The sequence below is a fragment of the Pteropus alecto genome, unplaced genomic scaffold (assembly GCF_000325575.1).
Source record: "Pteropus alecto unplaced genomic scaffold, ASM32557v1 scaffold20, whole genome shotgun sequence".
Lineage (NCBI taxonomy): Eukaryota > Metazoa > Chordata > Mammalia > Chiroptera > Pteropodidae > Pteropus > Pteropus alecto.
The window spans coordinates 38689713-38701805 of record NW_006436298.1 but is presented as its reverse complement, the minus strand read 5'-3'; the positions used below and the strand labels follow the sequence as shown (position 1 = coordinate 38701805).

General features: G+C 41.6%; 1 pseudogene; it reads right to left on the bottom strand.

Moving 5' to 3' along the window:
• Positions 1-553: 553 nt before the first annotated feature.
• On the bottom strand, positions 554-1978 carry LOC102898432 (annotated as a pseudogene).
• Between the last annotated feature and the right edge of the window lie 10115 nt (positions 1979-12093).

Genomic DNA, 12093 nt, shown 5'->3' with positions numbered 1-12093 from the left:
GAGTATGAGGTAGTATCTCATTGTGGTTTTGATTTGCATTTCCCTAATAATTAGTGATGTTGAGCATCTTTTCATATGCTTATTGGCTATTTCTTCTTTAGAGAAATGTCTTTTTGCTCATTAAAAAATTTTTTTGAGTTGTAGGACTTCTTTATATATTTGGATAGTAACCCTTTGTGTTAGTCAATTTGGGCTGCTGTAACAACATTGTTGTTTGTCATAGAAAATCTTTATTTCTCCTTTACTTTTGAAGGATAATTTCTCTGGATATGAAATCTAGATTGGTGGATTTCTCTTTCTCTCAATATTTAAAATATTTCACTCTATACTTTTCTTGCTTACATGATTTCTGAAGAGGAATTGTATGTCATTATTATCTTCGCTCCTCTCTAGGTAAGGTGTTTTAATCTTCCATTTTCTTTCAAGATTTTGTTTAATCTTTGATTTTCTGAAGTTTGAATATGATATAGAGGTATAGTTTCCTTGGAACTTATCCTGCTTGGTATTCTCTGAACTTCCTGGTGGCCGCCCTGAAGGCCACTGTGAAAAGTGGTCAAGCAGACGCTTCCTCCTTTCTGTCCAGGTTTTCTTGTCGCTGAAGTGCTTTTCTGACCTCTGACGTTGTCTTGGCTATTCTCTGATCTGGTAATACTACAAGTTTCTGATGCTGATCATACTAGTCATGCACCATCATGGTCGCTAGACTTGGATTGCCAGCTCCAAATACTTTTGCTTGGGCCGCATTCCGAGTGAGAATGAAAGATTTCATTGGAGGCCTGTCCTGATGAGATGAGTGAGAAGCCGCTGCCTCTTTCGACGAGTCTTTTTCTCTCGGGATCTTTATCGCTTGGTCAATGCTCTCAATCTCCTCTAGGCTGATACCGACTCACGTTCGCAGGTGAAGGAGGCAGTACTCGCGATCGTGCTCATCGTCTGCTTGACCGCTTTTCACAGTGGCCTTCAGGTCGGCCAGCCTCCGCTCCATCTCCTTCCTCTGCTTGTCCCTCTCTGTTTTAGCTTGTCTTTGAGATGCCATAGCAACGAGGCTAGGATAGGCCATGGAGGGACTAGCAGTGCTATTTTCAGCGGAGTTGTTCTTGGTTTGGGGCAGCCAAACTCTGCCACATGATAGTACTGGCACTGAGTTAAGTAGTTTAAAAAGTGTTTTCGTGCCCACTGCGAATGAGCCAGACGCGTGCTAGGGTTGACTGGTTTCATGGTGAGCGCTCCTTGAAATGCTGGCAACATCAGGTGCTTCAGGTCAGGGGAAGCTATCACTTCCAAATCTTCATTTCGGCTGAACAGGTGGAGCTGTGACAACATTTTGGCAGCTGTTTTCAGGATGTCCGGCCCCTTCGACACCTCCTGGACAGCCTGCGAGCCGAGGGGTTCCGCGGCCACTTCCACGTCATTCAGAAGCTGCTGGCCGGTTCTGAAAAGGTCGGGGAGCCGCGGCAGCAGCAGCAGCTCTTTGTCTTCGGCGCTGCCATTGTGGTGGAGGGAGCAGTTTTAATAATTTGCCAGGGAAAACTTGTGGGCAGGAAGTAGACATTACCACAATTTTGAAAAGATTTACTTTCAGAGGGTAAAGTATGTAAGATAGTATTTTGAAGAGACTTGAAAAGAAAAACAACAGGGATTGTTATTTAATTCTTTTATATTTCTAGCAATGGATATTTGTTGTTTGAACAATTTATAGAAATTTGCCATAACACATAGTCAATCTAAGAAATACGCATTGAAAGTTTGGTTTCTAAGTATTCCTGTTGCATTAAAAGAAATTTTCTGGTAAGTCACCTCATTTCTAGACTTGTCTGTGTTTCTGTATTTTGGGGGCCTCTAGAAATGCACACATGACTGATTCATTCATTCAACCATTCATTCATTAATACACATTTATTGAGGCCTCTAGGAGGCAGATGATACTAAAGTGATCAAAGAGAGATGCCTATTACCTTTCTAAATTCTCCAGAATCATTTTTGACTGGGAGAGATGCTAATCCAATTTGAAAAAGAACTCATTCTGATGTCTGTGTGTGATCGTGTTTTTATTCTCTTTTTTGACTTGCCTTTATCTGCTTAATAAGTATAATTTTTTTTTTTTTTTAGTTTGGTTCTGTGATCCAGCTTACGATTTGCACATTTGTGAACCCAGTGAGGTAAATCACTGGAAGCTGGGTCACAAAAGAACTTTTATTAGGACTAGCAGCTGATATGCCTTGTCCCCACTTCCAGGCTTCTTCTAGAATCCAGGCTGCTTCTTAGCCTACTTAACCAATGCCTAAGCTCTCCCTGGGAAGTATAATTTGTTGAAGTAGCTGCAAACATTAGGACAGAAAAGTTTCCTTCCTATCATTGCGATATGGGACTCTGAGCTCTTCTGTGTTCTCTTAGGAGTGGACAATTTCTCTAATCAGGGACAGTTCAAAGAGAAATGATAGTCTTTCTAGAAGGATTATATTTTATAATCAGAGACCAGTAGATATTAAAAGCCAACTGTGGTTAAAATCCTCAGGATTAGAAGGGACTTTAAAGGTCGTTTGATGTTGAATCTCCTCCTCAACACTCTCAGTAGAAGGGAGCCTCCTGGTTCCCTGGGCTGTCTGTGACTACCTCGTTTAGACACTGAGATGTCTTTTCCTTATTTTTATCTAAAATCTTTTTTTTTTTTTAACTTTCAACCTGTTTGTACTCCCCAGAATACTAAGAAAGGCAGAGATGCTGAAGAGCTTTAAGTTTTTAAAAAACAAATTATTGCTATTACTGTTATTCTATGTAAATACTCAGAAGTTTAACTTATCTACTTGCTATGCTTATATATAACTAGTCATTACTTGGGTGGGAACTTCTCAGGCCATAACAAATGGTCCTCTTTGTCCTTGATAAGTGATTTTGAATTTAAAGCCGAATGATACAAAGCATTTGGTCACTTCCACTAACAATGGCAGGGAACAAAGGAATAACAGGTCTTCAGATTTTTCTTCTAATTTATTTAGAATTATTGGTATTTGTTCCTGAGATTTAGGGTCTGGCTACTTCTAGCAGAGTAGGATTAGACAGAGTGAGGGAATAAACCGATAATTTGCAACAGAGGCCTTAGCCAAGGCATGGAGAGGTCTGCTGTTCAGAGATGCCCCAAGTGAAGCAGTGAGGCTGAACCTTTGTATCCCCTTATCAATTGGTCACTGATGGGGGCTACCTATAGCAGGGGATGTGACCTTGGCTTATGTGGCTCTCTCTGTTTGACTACAGTTGCCACAGAGGACCCAGCTGGGAGCTGTCAGATAGTCACACTCCCAGAAGCTGGACAGTGGGTCCTGACTGGGGAGTACTGACAAGAAGCTGGGCACCCTGAATCCACCCCAGTTCTGACTGTCCCAGTAGATGCCTGGTGGAGCTGGGAGATACAGAGAGTTAATATTCTGTGGAGAGGATTTTGATGAATGATGGGAGATGGACAAAGAATTTGTTCTCCTTTCCTCCCTTCTACGGATTGTTCTGAGATGCAAGTCATGAAACGGAACAGTAGGCTGCACTTGCTGGGACGGTGTGACCAGCTTTATCTCCTGTCATCTCCGTCTCATTTCCTCTTTCTTTTCTTTTCTTTTCTTCTTTTCTTTCCTTTTCTTTTCTCTTTTCTCCCTTCCCTTCCCTTCCCTTCCCTTCCCTTCCCTTCCCTTCCTTCTTATCTCTCCTCCTCTCCCTTCCCCCTTTCCTCCTCTCCCCTCCTCTCCTCTCCTCTCTTCTCGCTTTTTTCTGAGTGTAGCCTCACACTAAAATGCTAGCATGGTAGCTTTTACCTTAGCCTATTTTATAGGGAACTCAAGGTAAAATCAAATGAAATTATTGAAATCTCTGAAATTATAGAATTTAACTTATAAAGGGCCATAAAGATCATCCAGTCTAATCCTTTCCATTTTGTGGGCGAGGAGGCAGAGCCTCAGAATGGTTTAGTTATTTGAGTGCATCCCAGAGTCAGAACCTAGGCTTCCTGACTGCTGTTCTCACTCAGTCACATCTTAGCTACAGTATCCCATTTGGAAGTGACTTTACTCCAGAAAATGATGGGGTTATACATTGGGTATGCAGTAACTGGGCCCATCTTGGATACAAATGCACTCGGTCTGTTTGTGGCACCTTAAATGAATGCCTCCAGAGATTTTTAATAGTATTGAGTCTCTAGACTGTTAAAGCTGGTAGGAATCAGGTTGATCATCAAGTTCTGTGGTTTCCTACCTATTTAGAATCAAGGATCCTTTGTTACTTTCTTTCATCTCAACCCCCAAAACTTCTTTTTACAAAGATTTCTTCTGATTACTTTATTAAGACATAATTATTTTTCTATTTCTTTAACTAAAAACATATAAAACTTTCATCTTGAGCTTACCATATATGTCTTCTACTTAACTCTTTAAAAGAGAGAAGAGTGATGAAGCTACCTTCCAGGAACCAAAGGGAGAAAACCACTAATCTGATGTGGCCCCCACACCCACCCTCCACTGGCCCAGCAGATATCAGAGGCTGGACTAGAATCTGGTCTCTTGACTGGAACTAGGAGACTCTTCCCAAGTTCACAACAACATTCCTCCTCAAGAGGCTTCTTACCTCATTAGTCATTGTCGAGATCTTTACTGCTGATTATTACCAGGTGCCATTTCTACCCAAATACTTGTGCCTGCAGTTCCCTCAGCCTTACTGCTCTATAAAGATTTCTTAGGCATCTATCCTTGGGCTTCCATCCTTTCTCCAAGACGCTCATCTAGAGAAGAAAGTGATGTGGAGCCTTGACAGGTAAACTTCAGTTATTATTCCCTTTTCCAGAAGCAGTGGTTGGTGGACCAGCCATACCAGACTGCCCAACATGCACATACAGCCAGAAGGGAGGGGACACTTGTTAGTGGCCCTCTGCCTGTCACTTTCAGCTTCATCTGCAATTTGGAGTTTCCTAAGAAGAGAAACATTGAAGCTAAGGAGGAGAGGAGTCTGAGGCATGTTTTATGGGAGACATTTTGCTAGGGATGAAGGCTTTTATTTCATTATTAAAACTATTTATTCAGTATATGGATTCTTACTTGCCTCCTAATACTGGGGCTGGGAATTGAGAGAACTAGGTTCTAGTCTTTACTCTGGCATGCATTTGAAATGCTGTCTTGAGAGCATCTCAACTTCTGTAGGGTTCTATTTCTTATTTTTTTAAATCTAGATAGTAATACTTATTTTGGCTTCCTGACAGTTTATCACTCTCTCTGCCACAATATCATGGTTCAAGCCACAGTTATCTCTCCCTGGACAACTGTAAGACAGCCTCCCAACAGGTTCTACTCTTGCTTCACAGAAGTCGGAGTAATCTTTTAAAAGTGTAAATTAAACTCTATCATTCTCCTGCTTAAATCCCTCCAATAGCTTCCTGTTAGATTTAAAATAAAACATGAGCGTTTTGTTATGACTTTCTGTGATCTTGCCTTTGTTTATCTCTCAGTCCTCACCTCTGTCTATTCTTGCAGTGCACCAACCTTTGTTCTTGCCTCAGGGCCTTTGCATTGCTATTCCCTCTTCCTGGAATGCTTTTTGACTCCTGGTTACCTCCTTCTTGGCACTCAGGTCTCAACTCAAAGTATTTCCCCTGAGAGGTTTTTCCTGACTATCCTATTTAAATTAGTAGTCCTTGTTTATTCCATTGCTCTTTATCACTACCTGAGATTACCTAACTGAAGTAGATAATTTAATAAAGTGTCCATTTAGTAGGTTTCCTCTCACTAAAATGCAAGCTCTATCAGGCAGGGCCCACGTTAGCCACCTTCACTATTGTATCTATTTCAGCCACTAGACTCCAGGAGTAGATGTTCATTAATAATGCATTAAATGCTGTTGTTCATTTCATGATGTTTATTGAGTTCCTACTATGTGATAGATTATGCTCTATCTATGAAGATTAGCAGGGAACAGTACGGACAAAGCCCCTGCCTTCATGGAGCTTATATTCTATGGGGACTGGTTTGGGGAAGAAATCAGAAAGTATAAATAAATGAATAAACAAACAAACAAGTAAATGCATGTCAGGTGGTGGCAAGAGCGATAGAGTAAGATAAGACAGTGAACAGGTTTGGGGTGTCAAGGGCGGGATGGGGTCGGGGAATTCTCACTCACATTTGATGAGAGGCTTAAAGAGAATGAGGATGCAGACATGGAAGGTGGGGTAGTGGTGAAAAAATATTTTGGACAAAGGCCTTGAGGTGGATGTGTACCTCGTGTATTGGAGGAAAAACAGAGAGGTTGGTGCAGCTGAAGCAGGGAGAACAGGGAAAATAGAAGTCAGCAAGGTAGGGAATCCAGTTAGAACTACTAGGCCCTGTAAGGCCTTGCAGGCTTTGGGCTTCACTCTCAGTGAGAAGGAAACTTTTAGGAGAGTCAGATGGACCAGAAGTGACATATGCTTTGTCTTACTTTCTAAAAGATACTTTGGCCATTGTGTTGAGAATAGCTTTGGCGCCTGGGGGCTCAAAATAGGGAAATCCTTAGGAGACCAAGGGAGAGGCATTTCAAGTCAAGGTATATTTCAGGGTGAGACAAACAGGACTTGCTGATAGATGGGGTCTAGGGTGGGAGAGAAGAGAGTCAAGGATGATTCCCAGGTTTTGGCATGAGCGATTACAAGAAAAGAGTTGCTATTTATTGAGATGGAGGAAGTCTGTGGGCAGAGCATGTTCAGGGAAAAATCAGACAGAAGTGGCGGGAAAGAAATATATCGTCTTAAGGTGGTGGTATTATTATGATGATTGATTCTTGACCTTCATGGGGTCCTTTCAGAGCTTTACTAGTTTTTCTATCTCTAATATACTCTCCTGCATTTAAAAGCTATTCTTAATTTAAAAAAATTTTAAGAATATACTTGTGTGTGTGTGAGTGTGTGTCGGGTGGTATTATAGGGTATATATAAATGGCTGGAGAGCATGAATAAGTCATGCCAATAATTGATAGGAGAAGTGCATTTCTAGCCGTGATGGCCCACCTTCTCTGTCTCTCATCTCATTTTAGATAGTAGAAGACCAAAGCCCAGAGAGGTGAGGGGATTTGTCTGAGACCAAACAGCAAGTGAGTAGTAGAATCAGCCCTGGGACAGAGGTCTCCACTCTCTCCATCCTCTGCCCCTTCCACGTATCACACTAATTCTCCAGTTACATCTTATTACAGCAACTGGCATCTCTTGGACAGAAAGGATTAGAAATAGGTTGAGTAAAATATACATGTTGTTAAAGATCTTTGTGTCCTCAGAAAAGCTCGAAATTTCCCAAAAGCCATAGAGGGGGAGAGCAGGCAGTGCGAATGTTTACAGTCACAAGATGCGACATACTAAGCATTTGCCTATAACTTACTCAAAACTTGAGTATTTATTTCCCCTTCTTTATGCTTGTAAAGCAGCAGGAAGAGACAAGCTGTTCCATTCAGAAACCATGGAAAAATGCTTCCGTGATCTAAGGCTGCCTGTAGCATATGGGATAAATTCTTTGGATTTAAGATGCAAACATTCAACAGACATCCTTCTTTCCCAGAGTCTCCGGCTGTGACAGTGGGCCAGGTTGGCTGTGCTTGACTTGGAAGGGAGTGCTGAATCTGTACTCCCCACCTCCCCACCCAACATTTGTCCCCCAACCCCTGGGGATCTTTGCTTTGCAAAGCTGTGAAAGGTCAATGAAAAATTGGCATGCTCAGCGCTCTCCTTGGATGTTTCTTAAAGTTGGAAAATGAATGATATAAATATATAATTAGAGAAAAAAGATGCTTGCACATTTAATCTTGGTGAGGGCTGGGGATCACACTTGGTCTCATTATCACTTCTGCTACCTACAGTCTTCCCTGACACTTCTCCTATTACTTTCCACCAGCCGTGCCAGTCACTATACTTGAGCAGCTGAGCTGCAGTTTACTGTGGCTGTCTTTGATATAGAGGTGACATGAGGACCAGAGCTCTGGTTCAAGTTTCTTTTGTACTCTGTGGCAATAAGCCACCAATTCAAATCTGGTCAAGGATCACGATAAGACTTGGCTCTGCTGGATTCAACTGTAGGAAATCCACTCCCCCAGCTCCCCCCCAACCAAAGGATGGACTGAAGTGTTCACATAAATTTCTGTAGAAAATGCCAGGCTGTCATCTCTGGGGAGGATAGATTTTTACAGCAAATTAGCCACTGGGATTTTGATGAGTTTCATCTTCTGAGCTTTTCCTATAGTGTGTGGGAACTTGAGTGAGTACTATTCCTGAGATTTACCATACTAAAAAAAAAGAATATATGAACACTCAACAACTGTTCATAATTCCCAGTTTTGTAGGGGGAAAAGCATTGGGGAAGAGGATAAAAAAGCCAAAAATTCAAACCGACCCAAGAGCAAAAGTGTTAGGATACTTTTTGGGGGTGGGAGGCAGGGATATGATCTTGGCTAATCACCAACTGTCCCTTTTGTTTAAGAGAAGAAATCTCGGTTTCTTTCTTGTAGGGTGTGAGGGACCACATGGCCGAGGGGGAAAATGTTCAATTAATGGTAGAGAGTTTACCTTTGGTTAAAGTCTTTTCAGCTCAAATATAGAAACCATCCTTTGTATTCCTAAAACTTTTCTGGAAATTCAAAAGGAAGAGAATGACAACAGACTTGGTTTTTGAGGAACTCAGAATATACCAGGATGGCTAATTTCAGATGTGGATAGTGGTATTTTAAATTCAGACCTCAGAAAATGCTCTCTTGTTGGGGATAGCTCCCAATGCAGCTGATGGGAGGCCTCGGCACCCACAGTTTGTTTTTCACTTCCTTTCTGGTAGCATAGCATTAAAAACAAAACCAGAAACCTGTTTCAAGGATGACGCCACATCATGGAAGTGAAGGAAAATCTCCAAAGGAGAAGCACCCTGTGGGCCCGCCCAGGTGCAGATGGGCGATGCACACAGACCTGAACCTGGGCACTGACCTGTGAAGCCAGCAGGGTGCTCTGCTCACACGTGGTGGGCTCCATCGCCTCCATCTTCACAGAGCAGGAGCTGGCTCCCTGCCCAGTCTGTAGCACGGAGAGTACAGACTGTGCAAAGAACTAGAAGGCAGATGGCGGCTGACTCTGTTATGGCAAGGACTGAGCTCTCCTTATGAGCAAAGTGCCTGCTTCGTGACAGAGGTGGTTATGCTACCAGGGACAGTGCTGTTTCTCTCAGTTGTTGTGAGAATTTTCCTCAGGGCTTCCTGATCTCACAGAAGTTCCGTTCGAAAGCAGAGGATGAGCCACAGGCCTCCAGTTAGAGGTCTCTCCCAGGGGACGAGTCCAGAAAAGCATTCTCTCTCCCACTCCCTTCTTTTTTGGTCTTTCATGGAGATTATACTGTAGCTCGATTTAAAAATCATTGAGAAGTAACAAATGCTATCAAAACTGTAGAGAGCCAGGAGGGAACAGTGTATTAGTGAGAGGATAATATTGGAGTGCAGATAATGAGCAAAGAGAGCAGATAGACATCCAGGACGGATGGCAAAGAGTGTTCTGTGTATGGGTCAGGGCTGCTCTTAGGTAGAGGTGTCAACACTGTTGATATCACTGAAATAAAGTCTAGTGTGTGAGAAATATTTCTGCTTGGGCTCCTCAGGACACATGGCATCCATTCGATTCAGGAATTTCCACACGAATATTCTATCCAAACTTCTTGAAATCTCTTTCTGTACTTCTAGGATCCTTTTCTGGGATGAAAAGGATCTTAAGCCACTCACTGACTAAGCCTGGAATAAGTGTTTTTTTTTTCTAAAGCTCTAAGTGCTGCCCCAAAGCCATTGAACAATTATCTTGTTAATTGGGAGACTTCAGGTTTTGTTAATTGGGCTTCAGTAATTTTCCATGCCCTTCCCAATTAACCCAGTTTCATTTGAAAAAGGGAAATTCCCCAGTGGCAGTAACCCCTTCACGTGCATACTTCTCATAATGGAGAGATTTTTTTTCCTCCCTAATTTTCTAACAAGACAAAACAAAGCAAGCAAACCTTAGAATTGGGCATTTTAAATGAAGCCCATGAAAAGTAGCATGAGCAGAAGTGAAGTTCCCCATTCGCTGCAGGGGCCAGTGGCCAAGCGAAGAGGACAGATGTCCCAGGGTGACGGGCTCCTGCTAGAGCAGTTCTTTTAGAGCCGAATTCCCAGGGCCCCTAAAAAAGCAAGCTGGATAAAGAGAAGAAAAATAGGAGAAGGAGAAGGAGGCAAATGAAGCCCCAACCAGCTGCAGGATCAGATGATGCCAGAAAAGAGCAACTGTTTTTATAGATCGTGATAAAGTTCTGAGGTGGTTCATGTAGAACTGTGTTCCTATTTTTTTTCCTAACTGTATCTCCACAATTTTCATTGTTCCTTCTGCATTCCTACACATTTGTTTTTTTAAAAAAATATTTTCTGGTTGGTTTTTCATTTCCCATATTTGGTTCATGTCCTTTCTGTGAATGGTCCTCTATCTCTTCTGTCCTTTCCCATTTACTTCATTTTCACTTTGTAGTCTTTTTCTCTTCTTTCACTTTCTCTAACCCCCATTTGATATATGCAGGATGTAGGAAAATAATTTCCAGAGCCACAGGCTTTCCAATAATTGAGAAATAAAGTCTTTCTATTACAATTTTGTTTATCTTTTATCTTAGAGTCAAAGCTTTTTTTTGTTTGTTTATTAATAGACGTGAGTTCACTCATTAAGCAGCCATAGAGCAGCTACTAGGTTCTAGTCACTGTTAAAAATGTCAGAAATTCACAGATGAATAAGGTAGTCAAAGCAGCTAACTTGTACTGAGCCTGTACTGTATTCCAGGCACAATACTTAACAGTTCCAATATTTTTCTCTGCTAATCCTTACAGCCAGTTTTACGAGGCAAGTTCAATTTCCCCCATTTCACACCACTGTCTGTAAGTGTTCGGGACCACAGTGTGAACCTAGCATTTGGCTACAGTGTGAACCTAGCCATCATGTATGGTTGGGCATGTTGCACACTGTACAACTCCGGGAAGTATCATTCACATATCCCTTAGAAATGTGCAGTGCTCTATCAGGAGACAAAAACCATACAAATAATTTGAATGGGAAAGTTAAGAAGAAGAACTTTTAGCTAGTGATAAGATTAACTGCTAAAGAGGGGTAAAAAGAATTTTAAAGAATACAGGAGTGGCAGATATAGGACTTTAGTTTCCTGATTCCTTTCTAAAATCAGGAAGGGCTTAGAGCATGAAAAATTTTTTTTAAGCAATTGTAAAGAATATTTTATTAACATCTCAAATGCAAATTAAGACCTTAACATCACATATAGAAACTAAGAGGTGTGAACAAGAAATAGTGTGTGTCTGAAAGATTTTATATTCCATAAGCAAACTAACTTCAGTGTGTTCATGTATGCTAGATTTCCAGACCAGTCCCCTCTGGTCACAGTTAATGTCTAAACCCCCACTGTGGGCGAAAGAACACAGGGACCAATCACATTTAAAATTAGCCTGATGTTGCCACCGAGAGTTGTTAGATAGCTTGCATTGCAATTAGCATTTGCTCTTCACATTGTATGGAACCAGGTGGCTCATTTAAGAACCAGGGAATTCAATTTGAGGTTATGTTCTATTTAATTTTTTTTTTTTTTCTGGAAAGACTTAGGGCTCATAATCCAAAGATAGAAGTGACCAGAGGACTTTGTAGAGGGTGAGATGCCTGCTTGGGTTTTGCACCTTGGAAACCTCTAAACTTTATTCAGTCTTATTGTAAATGCAATTTCCACAGGGCGATGCTATGACAGCATTATCCTCATAGGACCAGGATGTGGCAAGCACATCCTAGGAACAGGTGGATTAGATTGCTCACATAGGTATCAAGACCCAAGTCATTCTGTAAGCACATCTGGTGCCATTCTGCAAGCACATCTGGTGTGTACTGGCTCTGTTTAAATGTTAATTTATTCTTCTAGATTTTACTCACTTATTTCTCTATGTCAGCAGGAGTACACAGAACCACTGAAGACCCCCAGACTTGAGGCTGGGAAAAACCTCAAGTGGCCAATCTAAAAAAAAAAAAAAGCATGCATCTTCTCTTCTGCTCATTTTTTTCCCCCT